The 13,136-nt window shown below is 39.3% G+C and overlaps 2 pseudogenes; one reads left to right on the top strand and one right to left on the bottom strand.

The window, feature by feature from the left end:
- Window positions 1-2,710: 2,710 nt before the first annotated feature.
- On the bottom strand, window positions 2,711-3,192 carry LOC150019711 (transcription factor BTF3 pseudogene; annotated as a pseudogene).
- Window positions 3,193-11,349: 8,157 nt separating this feature from the next.
- On the top strand, window positions 11,350-11,946 carry LOC150019710 (polyadenylate-binding protein 2 pseudogene; annotated as a pseudogene).
- Window positions 11,947-13,136: the final 1,190 nt, after the last annotated feature.

Here is a 13,136-nt window from a genome sequence, read left to right as displayed (position 1 = left end):
GTTCGGTTCGGTTCCTCAACATATCAGGTAATGCCCAACCACTTGGAAGGGCAATCTACTTTACTGAGTCCACTAACTTAAACACTAGTCTCATCTAGAAACACCCCTTACAGACACATCCAGAAACAATGTCAAACTTGGGCACCCATGGCCCATTCAAGTTGACACATAAAATTCAGAATCTTGTTAGATGTGTTACAGGCCATTTCCTGAGTTCAGGTGAACTGCAGAGGCAGTCATCAAGGCTTAGGAGAAGCAAAGAGCCAAAGCAGGTTGGTACTGCATGTAAGAGATGGGATGTATGTCTCAGCAATTCTGGCAGTGGTGCTCAGTCTTGGCTGCCCTTGAGAACTACCCCTCATGCTCAGAATAACACCACATTATTATCTGGGTTGGAGGTGTATTTGTTGATGTGACTTAAGAATTCTCATCAAGAGAACCTTGAACAGATTCACCCAGAGAGGTCAAGTTTCTTGCCTTCAGGTCTGTAGTCACAATACATAGATCAGATCATAGTTCTTCAAGATAAAAATCCCCTTCTCTCCAAGTAGATAAAGTCAGACAATTTACACTTCTTAAGAAAATCACTTTGGAGAATCATTACTTGTGTTGGAATTAAAATCCAATGTTTACTCACAGACACTGAAATCTTAAGATCTAAAGGGTAACAATGGGAGTGTGCTTGACAATATTCCTGAGTGGGATTTAGAAAGCACTGGAATGTTTCCTGCTGAATAAACAGCCTCATAATTATGTTGGAGCTTAACTGATATAAAAACTCAGGACTTTTCTCTTTTCTCTAAGAAGACTGTCACACAGTCTAAAAGTTTAAAACCTTATATTTTCTTCATATCTATTCCAAGTTTAACTATCTCAACAAATTACTCAGCAACAAATTATTTCAGAGAGAATTCATTCAGAACAAAATAACTTACTTTTTTAATTGTCATTCTTTTTGCAGTCTATAAAAAATTAAATTAGAAATAGGCACTATATAATTTTGATGAGTTTCATACAAAATAAACTCTAGAAATATGAAATATCCAAATTAGGGCATAGACTGAATATGTCATGTTAACAATATAGAAATATGTTAAAATGTTTAAAAGAGGCTTATTGCCTAGTTATTTTTAGCATTTATTTTAATTATTTAAAAAATAATAATTAAATAGTGCTTCTTGCAAATTCGCCTTTAGTTTATATAACGTAAATAGGCATTAACTTATTTTGCAAAAGCTTGAAATTAACTACCCCCATTCCACACTCTGCAGTTTTTCCCTGGCTTTCCAATGTATATCTTTGAGTCCCTGATCCTTCTTGCACGATATACCAGCTAGATTCTCCATTTTTTAAAAAGTAAGGAATATCAAACAAGTCAAGCCTATGATGAGACATTCATCAAGCACTTGAATTTAGTACAGTAATTTGTCTGCCTTTTAAATGTACTCAGATAAATGCCAGATTCTGATGACAAATATAGGAACTGAATGACAGTGGGCAGTTTAAGTGGCCACCTCAGAAGCCTGAAGACTCTGCATCCCAGAGTGACTCTTCATTTTCAAGGTTCTAGATGCTTGAGGTACTAGATAGAGGCTCTTCCTCTGAGCTGTCCTCACCACTGTGAAAATAGATCAGCAGAAAAGGCACAGACTTTAGAGCCATCCATGTGGCTCTGGTTAAAATCCCCTTTCTACCACCTAATACCCTGTGACCTCCATGAAGGTCACAAACTTTGTAAAGCTCGCTATTTGTGTTTCACAGGTAAATGAAACCTCTCCATTGTCCATCTTCTCTTGTTTCAGCAGGAGGCATAATAAGCCCTAAAAGTCTAAAAAACCACATTAAGTATATTGTTCCTTTTATATAAAAAAGCATGAACTTGCTGAATGCTAACTATAATAAGCATTTGTATACTAATTCAACTAATCTTCACAATAACCCTATGAAGCAGGTACTGTTATTATTGCCACTTTATCGATGAGGAAATCAAGGCTCCAAGAGATAAGCAATTTGCTCAGATCACACTGTGAACACATGGCTGAGCCTGGATTATGGACCCAGGCAGTCTGCCTGCAGAGCCTCTCCTCTTATCCACCACTCTATGCTGCTCCACACAGGTGGAGTGAGGCCCAGAAGCAGACCCTTCTTCTTGGTCTCCAGAACCATGTCATATGTGAAGGCATGTTCTGCCATGTCCCACAGATGTGGTCTAGACAAATGTCCTTAGGCTCTGGGAAGGAAGATGAACCAGAAAAAAGTATTGCTATTAGTTGCTTCTAGTTCTAAAATGCTCAAAGATGGGGGAGGGGGGCAAAGAGTCACCATGATACTCCCAGGAAAAATTCAATGTGCAAAGAGCACTCACCCTGAGACATGCCAGATTGTCCTGAAAAATCCTATTACCTTCCTCGAGAGAAGGCCTTTTATTAACCAAGAGTGGGTTAAATGAATGTGTGTGTGTGTTTTTTTAACCTTTGTTTCAAACTTTATCCCCAGGCTTCTTCAGCTTAATTAGCTGCAAAGAATGATTTTTGTATAAGCAAAAGCTGAAAAGAACTGCAGTGTCCAAGAGGCTTGGGCTTCAAAATATTAGGGATCTAGATTTTACCAGATCCATAAGCAAAATTTGAAAAGGTAGTCATTGTAACCTTGTAAAATAGCAGCACCCAGTAACTTCTTCAAGTTTTTCTTCTTCAGAAGTGGACTCAATTCAGTTTGCTTCATTCTTGAAAGCCTCATCAAAATTCTCCACAAGATCTGGAACTGCATCCTCACCATCCTCTCCAGTAGCCAGTGGTGCTTTCCCATCTGTGGATTGTTTCGGCAGAGCTTCAGATGGTCTCCTTAAATCAGTCAGATTGCCTGCACCATGCTGGTTTAAGATGCTGGGCAGCATTTCCATTAGCTGCTTTGTCTCAGCATGGGCTGTAATGGTGAAAGTGTTTGCTGCCAGAAATGCCTGAACTTTAGGATTGTTAAAGTGGAACAATGTTCCTTGGTTTGTGAACATACATATTTACTCTTCAGTACCAGAGATACTGTTTATGCCTAACTTCTTTAAGGAGAACTGAAGGTTTTTTATCTTCTGTTGTAGCTGTTCTGTGAACCACCTTCTTTCTATGAGTGGTTCCTTTCTCACCAATGAGGCTGAAGTTTGGTGAGTTTCTCCTGGTTCATGATAGTTTCCTTCATCTTGTTGTAGAGAAAACAGGCTGCATATGGAACTATGTTGGTATTTAGGGGCTCTTGGACAGACCAGCTGGGAATCAAACAAAATGTTTCTTTACAGGGGATGTTAGAAGACAAAAGTAGCGGGGCCTCCTTACTGCAGGCTTAATTCATAAATTGTGGTTCTGTAGTTGAAGGATTGGGGAGCGTTTGGAGTGGAAGACTATACAAGAAAGGAAGAATTAGGATCCAGAAGGATGAAGTCAGAACCCAAGCAGTGACCACCCAAAAAAATGACTCTGAGAACAGGAATATCACCACCTATGTACCTGCCAGTGATTGTCACACCCATGGCACCCTGCACACCGGTGACATGCATTCTGAAATGTAGCACTGCTGCCCTGGCTGTAGATGGCTGAACCAGGGCCAAACACCCAACTCCACAGAGCTTTTTAGGCTGGTAAACAGTTGTCAGGGTCTGGTGAGAAAGCTCTCTAGAGAAGAGAGCACCACACAGAACAGTGATTGACAGTCCTCTTATGGAGTTTGTATGTGACACATGCAAAGGGCCTCGGCACTACAGGAGGCAAAGCAAAATGGAGAGATGCACACAGAGAACACAGTCCAAAGAAAAGATAACATATAGGGGTCTATAGGATGAATAAAAGCTTTGCTGTAGGAACCATCTCCGTATGGTAGTTATCACATTTTATTTAACATTTTGTAGTTAGTGACCATGTCTAACCATTAACAAGTGACTAAAACAGGACAGCCGCTCAATATGTCATCTAGACAGTCAGCCTGACCTGGTTTGGAGTCTAACTGGTCTATTTCTTCAATCTGAGCAAGACTTTACACAAGTACTTACCTGATTCACTTGCATTATTCTCACTTGTAAAATGATCACCTCACAGGGTTGTTGTGAGGATTAAATAAGTTAATGTGTGCTAGACCTTTAGCACGTTACCTAGGACATAGTCGTCGGCGGCGGCGGCAGCCATCCATCTCGAGAGACGATGGTGTAGCTTCTTAAGAGTCTATCTGCACCGCCGAGAATGGCTGTGCAGTCCGACTCGGGAGTGACACGGTATCTGTCTCCTCCCGTGTTGAATCGACATCTTGCGATGACGCTGGAGTGTCCTCTCCAGTGAAGCTGAAGCTACAGAGCCTGGGCAGGGTGATATGGAGGGTCTGCTGTTGCCCATGCAGCAGACCCCCCCTCTCTTCGCAGCTTAAGGGTCCAAGGGAAAGACGGAGTCAATACAGCTTGGCTTCAGGTGCGCCGCAGGAGTTGCCGGTGTTGACTACAACGTCAAACCGCCTTAGGGACTCCGGCTCCGGATTTTCTGTCGGGGTTTACTCCCTTAGCCTTTCCCCTGAAGAGGTATGCCGCAAGGCAGCGGAGGTTTTTTGGAGTCAGAGTTTTCCTTCTCTGATGTACCTAGGACATAGTAAGTACTTCATTTATATGTTATCTTATTATTTCATAGTAAATACAGCTTGTTGATGACACCTGGAAGGCTGCTCACGATGTCAGTGTGACATTGGCTTTATGTTCAAAGCACAGAAGCTGGATAAATAACTTTTATTTTGGAATCTAAAATGATATGAATATGATTCTCTTTCTAGTGAATATATTTTTAAAAATATTTTATTTTCACATGAAATGCATACAGAAGAATGCAAAAACACTCAAATATACAGTGTAATATATGATTATGTAGAAAATATGCTCATAACCAATATCCAAAATATAAAAGGAATACTGGTCATATCCCCATGTCCTTTCTTAATTTAAACCCTCTTTTCCTCTATAGAGATATCCATGACCCCAATTCTTATGATGGTCTCCTCCTAGTTCTCCTAGTTTTTCTTTAAAGTTTTATCAACTAGGATGCATGTTTTCTCCTATTTTTCAATTTTATATCAATTAGAAATGTACTGCATGTGTGCTTATGTGCCTTCCTTCTTTTGATCAATATTGTGTTTGTTAGATTCTTAAAAACTGTAATAATTTCAATGTGCTAATGACTGCCACAATTTATTCATTCACTCATTTAAAGTTTATGGCCATTTTACTGTTGATGGATCTTTGGTTCATTTACCATTTAAGATTGCTATTATCAAAATTCTGCTTAGAACATTCTTCTACATGTCTCCTCATACAAAAATGCCTGCATTTCTCTTGGGATATATCCAGGAGTGACACTGTTGTGTGATGAGGTATGAGTGTTTCCAATTTTATTACAAAATGTGAACTGTTTTCCAAAGTAGTTGCACTAATTTCTACTCCCATCAACAATGGAGGAGCAACCTCATTATTCTACACCCAGCCAACACTTGTTGTTTTCAAATTGTTAATTTTATCACTCTGGTGTGTGTACTGGATCTCAATATAGTTTTGGTTTGTACTTCCAGATTATTAATGAACTTGAGCATGGTGGCATAGTCTTATCAGTTGTTGGATTTCCTTTTTGTGAAGTGTTCATTCAAGTCTTTCACACATTTTCAAATTGGGTTGTCTGTTATCTAAATGACTTGCGAACACAAGATTTTTGTTGATTATGTGTGGTAAATATCATCTCATTCTCTGGCTTATATTTTCATACTCTTAATGAGTTTAATTACTTAATTTTAATATCATTACAATCTTTTCTTTTTCTGTCATATTTTAAAACCCTGCCTGATGTCATAAGGATATTTATAATCACATAAACAATTTAATTTTTTTCTTTTCACATTTAAGTATGTAACCCACTTACTGTTGATTTTTGTGTATGGTGTAAGACAGTGTCCAGTTTCATTCTTCTCCCACTTAGATACCTAGTTAGTCCAGCATCATTTAATAGAAGACCATCATTTCCTCAACTGTTATGCAATGCCTCCTTTGTCATAGATAATATCAATATATGTATGAGTCCATTGTGGATATCTCTCTATTCTTTTCCAAAGATCTTTTTATTTGCCGGAATACCACACAGTCCTAATTGAAATAGTTTTACATTAAGTCTTGATACTTGGGAGAACAAATCTTCTGTCCTTGTTACTTTTCTTCAAGAGTGTCTTGAATACCATGGTGATTTTTGTACTTTTTAAATAAAGGTTAATATCAGCTGATCAATTAAAAAATCAGTTTATTGAGATTTTTATTGGGATTACATTAAGTATGTACACAGATTTTGGAAAAACTTAAATCCTTAGTATATTGACTCTTTCAATCCATGTATATGGCATATCACTTAATTTATTTAGATTTTCCTTACTTTCTCTTAATAAAGTTTTATACTTTTCCTTACAAAGTGTTTGTAAATTTTGCTAGATTTTTCATTAATGTAAAAAAAATTTAGAATGAGTTATCAAATAAGTTAAATCTTCATTTATTGAGCCCCTGATATATTAGCCATTTAAAACATATTATGTTTTAATCCTCAAAACAACCTATTTTATTTATGAATATACTGATGCTCAAAAAGGTTAAATATGTCACCAAAATCTCACAGTTAATAAGTAGCCAAGCCAAAATTTGAACCCAGACCCATCTGATTCCCAAGTTATGTTCCAAATTGTTACCATCTTTTTAAATTTTAATCTTGCCATATTTCCCTAATGCCTCTCAAGCCAATATTAAGGCTAATTGTGGTAGAACCAATTTATATTGAGTGAATAGGACATGTGAGATCAAGCTTCTTGTATAGAAAATCTGACAAACAAAAAGTTCTTTACCCAAGGGTAGGTAGGACAACAATGATGTCCAGCTTGAAGCAGCTAGAGGAGCTCGAGACCTTTGCCCATTGTCCTTTATAAGATTATAAAGGGTTTTAAGTCTGAGAGGGAGGGATTGTTATTTTTTATTAAATTAATTAATTTTTAAAAAGAAGAAGAAGAAGAATATATGAAAGGGTGAAGCCAGAGAACTTGTATGTACGACCCATGGGCATGGACTTGGGGGGGGGGGGTTCCTGGGGGAGGGGTGGTGCTGGGCAGAGGGGAGGGAGCAAAGGGGAAAAAAATGAAACTATTGTAACAATATAATCAATAAAATATACTTTAAAAATTTACAAAATCAAGAAAAAAAAAGTTCTTTATATAGTTCCCAACCATCAATCTGCATTGTTTTAGACAGTTACAATTTACAACTGACCAACTCTTAGGTGACAGTACAGATTGTTCCAAGATTCTCAATGTCTGACACCAGACTTGAAAATGATGCTGTTTAATAGTGTTGATCAGCCTGCCTCTTGAATTCCTCAGAAAATGCATATTGCATTGTAGTTGATTTTGAATAGAGATATCTGTGCAAGGTGAGCAACTGTTAAATGCAGCTTTGGAATAATTGGCTTTCCTCTATTATTCAGTTCATAATAGCTGCAATACCTCAGACTGCTAATATAGAGCCAATTAGGTAGAAAAATATTAAAGAAACAGCAAGCATCTTCTCAGTTACGATATACCTTGCCTAGAAGTAAGCAAGGATTTTTTTTTTTGTTTATTTATGACTACACATAAATTAAAGGTCCAATAAAATACAGACATCCAGAAGTAAAATATAGAGGAAGGCCCTCATTTAGCATAGGTTTAGACAATACTAGAAACTATAAAAGTTAAAGTCCAGTAAGATATTGCAACACTATAAAAAGTAGGAGGCTTGATTTGTTTTATTAACTCAGGAACTTTGGCACAATAGTTAACCCAGTATAAATTTGTTTTAGAAAAAAAGTTGTAGTACACATATGCATATGTTTAATATAAATACATAAAATTTAAAATGAAATAATACATTCATATATTTAATGTGCATTTTACCTCATGGTAGATGCATGTTACCTGAGAAAAACACTAAAAAACAATGTAGTAAATTTGAGCATTAACTTATTTTATAAATTACTTGTTTCAAAGTAAAGCAATCCCCCCACTCCACATTTTCATCAGTTTTATTGTCTTCTTTTGTGAGCCCCATCTTGTGAAATATTTAACAAACATTTTTTTAAAGAAATTGTTTGGAAATTGTGAGACTTTTTTTAATAGAAACTATGTTTTCATGGTTGTTAGGTTCTTAGGCCAGTTCATGAAAACAAACAAACAAAATATGTATATTTCTCACAAACTATTGCTAATAGCTCTAATAATACTTCATTTATAATAATTAAGTCATGGGAAATAAATTCCATTTCAAGCTGAAATTTCAGAAATATGTTCTATTTCCAGGCTGCTGTGGGACTTGCACCCCCGCCCCCCTTCATCTGCCACTTCTACCCTCTGAGGTCTACCAGTGAGGAGACACAGAGGCTTCTGTGAGCTAGTGTAGGGGCTCCAGCAGGTGGAGCTAATGGTGGGACTGGCAGGAAATGAGGAAAATGAGGTAGTGTTTGGGGGAAGAGGTACAGAGGTTTAGGGTCAAGCTTCTGGGTTAAGGTTGTCTCTCAGTGTTATGACTTAGCTTCCTCTGTCAATGTCCTGTTTCTGATATTGTACACAAGCATTAGTCCACCATCCTCTCTTTTCTTCACCACTACCTGTTGCTCTACCTAGGATGGCACCCACCCACCCCCAACCAATTATGACCAATCTACCTGCTTCTCCCTTTTAGCCCTCAAGCAAAGACGCAAGTCCCTGGAGGGGTCCTAGGAGTTTTAACCACAGGTAATGACTGGGAAACCCATGGGAGTTACAGTGATTCCCTTGTTCCTATTTGTCCTTATTTTCCCCCCAGAATATGTAAAGGAAGGTCAGGTTGGCACACATATGTTAACAATGAGTCTCACACATAAAGGGCTAACGTAAGAGTTCTCACATCTCACAGGGTCTCAAACAAAAAATGTCTGAGGCTTTTTATCACTGAAGGAGCTAATAACTTCCTGCTCAGAGGAATGTATGGAGAATGAATTAAGCTCATGGAGATAAAAGTGCACAGCACAGAGTCTGGTACAGCATAGAACTTTAATAAATGATCATTTCTCTTTCCCTGTGGGCATTTCAAAGTTTAGTCAGAAGGAAGCAGCTACTTTCACAAAGCCAACAACCACTTGGCAGGTTTAATTTGAAAATTAATATACCATTATGTATTCTGCAAATCCTGTGAACAGAGTTTATCAAATAGTAGGTCCATTGAATTAATTACACTTGACATCATTAACAAGTAAGCACAGATGGCAATTTGTAGTCAATGGTAATCTCAGATCTAACTATTTTAGCACCAAAATTTGACTTATTATGACTGAATTCTGTCAGTTTGGGGTTTTCTTCACTGTAAAAATATTTGCTCATGAGTTATTTGAACACAAATAAACCCTACAACTAAAGGGTAATTTTTGTAAGTAACAATAGAAAAGAAGTAGGCTAATTTTTGCCATTTAAAGACATTGTTTATTGTTTTAGGAATGAAGTTCATAATATGAAAAAATATATAATATAAATGATTTGTCAAGTCATATTTTTCATGCCATTACTCTTTCTTTTATGTTCAAGCAGAAACAAAATGAAACTAACATTTCAGAGGGAATTCTTATGGGAATGAGAAATTCTGGTTTGAATCACTTCTGAGAACAGCAAGTTTTGTATACTGGAAAATGGAAAACCACTTTGAGGTGATATGATATTTTTTTTAAAGAGTGGGAATGAGGTGAGAGGGAACAACTGAAACAACACTGAAGGTCCAGTCCAGTATCAGAGCTTTCCATGGGGTTGGCCTTTGTTGAGACTTAATCTCAGCCCAGTCCTGCTGCTGACCTCTCCCTTCAACAGGTGTTGATGACAAGTGCACTAATGAACATTTTCAAAACTATTCTTCATCTCAAAGTCTCTTCCTAGGAAACCTGACTTGCAACAAGTTTCTTTGATGTACTATTCTTTCTCTCTGTCCATATGTGTTTGTGTATATACATATAAATTACAAGTTACAGTAAGCAGATTTCTAATTTCTGTCTTGGGTTGAGTGCTTTTGAGGTGACTGATTAACTTGACCAAGTAGAAGCAACAGCAGAAGCAACCAGAGACTTGGGTCACACCTGGCAGTCTTCACTGATAGAGGTATTTAATGCCCGTCTCCTAAGACTGTTTACTTGAAGACACAGACATGGTACCATAGTCATTACTGATTTTGGGCTGGAAAATTCTCTAAATGTTAAAACGTACTTAAAATATCTTTATGGCATGAAAGCTGATCAATAATACTAGAAATAGTAGGAATAAACTTATGAAGAAAGACTTTTTTTAGTTAATTCGTGTGTGTGATTTCTTTTGTTGCAGGTGGTAGTGTGTTTCATGCATAGACTTTACAAGCATACCTCTGAAGGCTTACCAAATTTCAGGCTTGCTCATTTTTGTGGGTTCAGTGATGAAACGGAGTCCTGCTATTTTAAGAAGTGACTAAAAGAAGCTCTTTTTAGAGCAAAAATTTAATCGAGATTTTTCTCTTTTTTTGTCAGTACTCTGACAAGCAAATTCATTTCCAAGTACATTAGACTGAATGGGATTTTAAGAAGCCCATGAACATCCAGATAACATCTTAACAAGGGGACAGTACAGTCATCCAGATTAGAAAACCCCCTTCAGATGTAGCATGTCACAAGCCTGCTGGTACAACCGAAGGCTGGGCAAGGTCCTATGAGCAAGCTGGTGAGAGGCCATGGACCAGAATTCAAGCATGTGAAACCCTGATCTACTTTGCTCCTCTAAGGACAGCCGAAAGATGTGCAATCTCTAAGGACAGCGGAACTGTCCTAACTCTGCCCTGTCATCATTCCCATTTGGAAGCTTGTTATATAAGCAAAAGCATAAATGAAAACTGATGCTGGCACTTTTCTTGGAGAAGACTTGACCAGCATCAAAAGGCCATGGTCTAGGCAGCGGCAGTGGGGGCTGCGGGTGGTCGGGGCTCCCGACCGGGGCGGCGGCACCATCCTGTGCCCAGGGCCAGTAGGGAGGCCGGGGAGGGGGCCATGGGGGGCACAGGGGACTACGGGAATGGCCTGGAGTCTGAGGAACTGGAGCCTGAGGAGCTGCTGCTGGAGCCTGAGGAGCTGCTGCTGGAGCCCGAGCCGGAGCCGGAGCCGGAGCCGGAGCCTGAGCCTGAAAAGGAGCCGTCCCGGCCCCGCGCCCCAGCGGGAGCCTCGGGCCCTGGGCCTGGCTCAGGAGTCCCCGGAAGCCAGAAGGAGGAGGAAGATTCGGAATTGGTCGAGGGTGACCCAGGGGACAGCGCCATTGAAGACCCGGAGCTTGAAGCGATCAAAGCTCGAGTCAGGGAGATGGAGGAAGAAGCTGAGAAGCTAAAGGAGCTAGAGAATGAGGTAGAGAAGCAGATGAATATTAGTCCACCTCCGGGCAATGCTGGCCCAGTGATCATGTGTATTGATGAGAAGATGGAGGCTGGTGCCCCTTCCATCTATGTTGGCGATATGGACTATGGTGCAACAGCAGAAGAGCTGGAAGCACACTTTCATGGCTGTGGTTCAGTTAACCGTGTTACCATACTCTGTGACAAATTTAGTGGCCATCCCGAAGCGTTTGCATATATAGAGTTCTCAGACAGAGTCAGTGAGGACTTCCCTGGCCTTAGATGAGTCCCTATTTAGAGGAAGACGAATCAAGGTGATCCCAAAAAGAACCAACAGACCAGACATCAGCACAACAGACCGAGGTTTCCCACGAGCCCGATACGGTGCCTGGACTACTAAATACAACGGTTCCCGATCTCGATTCTACAGTGGTTTTAACAGCAGGCCCCGGGGTCTTGTCTACAGGGGCCAGGCTAGAGTGACTTCATGGTATTCCTCTTACTAAAAAAGGTGTGTACTGGGAGGAGAGAGAGGAAAAAAAGAGGAAAGAAGGGGAAAAAAAGAATTAAAGAAAAAGAGATGACCTTGATAGAAAAAAAATATTTAAGAAAAAAAAAGGATATACTGTGGAAGGGGGAAGAATCCCATAACTAACTGCTGAGGCGGGCCTGCTTTGGGGAGTAGGGGAAGGCCCAGGGAGAGGAGCAGGGGGCTGCACATTCACTCTGGGGATTTGCCATGGACTGAACTGCACAAGCTGCTCCCCATTTCCCTGTCCCACTTCACATCCTTGGGGGCTGCTCAAGGGTAGGTGGGCATGGATGGTAAGAGGGTTTTTGTTTCTTGATTTTTCTTTTTTACCCAGGGCTCTGGAAGGACACCAAACTGTTCTAATTGTTACTTTCCATCCATCTTCTCCCTTACTTTCACAGTACCCTCCTGTCCGCTCCTGTCCTGCAAGATCAACCACCCACCCCACCCCTCTTTTCTGGCCCCCTGTTCCTCCAGATTGCCTGGTGGTCTATTGTGTTTCCTTTTGTGTTTCTTTTTCTGTTTTGAGTGTCTTTCTTTGCAGGTTTCTGTAGCCAGAAGATCTGCCTTCTGCTCCCAGCGACTCCAGTGTAAATTCCCATTCCCCCTGGGGGAATGCACTACCTTGTATTGGGGGGTTTAGGGGTATTTTCTGTTTTTCACTTTTTTTTATTTGCCCCCCCCCTTTTATTTTGAGGTAATGGGAGGAAGTGGGCAAAGGGAGGTGGGAGGTGGATTTTGTTTATTTTTTTAGCTCATTTCTAGCAGGTGGGAGTTTTTAAAAATATGTGTCATGAATAAAGTTGTTTTGGTGAAAGAAATCCATGGTCTAATTGGAATAGTCCCTACTAATGATTTAGGGTGTGGGAAAGCATATAGAACGTGAAATGCAATATTCATATTCAAATATAATGCCATAGGTTGTGAATAGGCAAATTTCTTTCTTGTCCAACAAATTTGAAGAAATTAGTACATAGAAACCTTAAAACCTTAAGACTGATTATAGGATACTGAAAAGTAGTGTTTTCCCATTAAAAAATGTATATATATATATATATATATGTATATATATATATATACACACACACACACACACACACGTGTGTGTGTGTGTGTGTGTGTGAGACATTCTTTTGGAAAAATAAATTTTGATGCACTCATTGT

Source organism: Furipterus horrens, unplaced genomic scaffold (assembly GCF_987537825.1).
Source record: "Furipterus horrens unplaced genomic scaffold, mFurHor1.1.pri manual_scaffold_2, whole genome shotgun sequence".
NCBI lineage: Eukaryota > Metazoa > Chordata > Mammalia > Chiroptera > Furipteridae > Furipterus > Furipterus horrens.
Note: the sequence above shows the minus strand (reverse complement) of the source record. Positions and strands in the feature narration are given on the sequence as shown.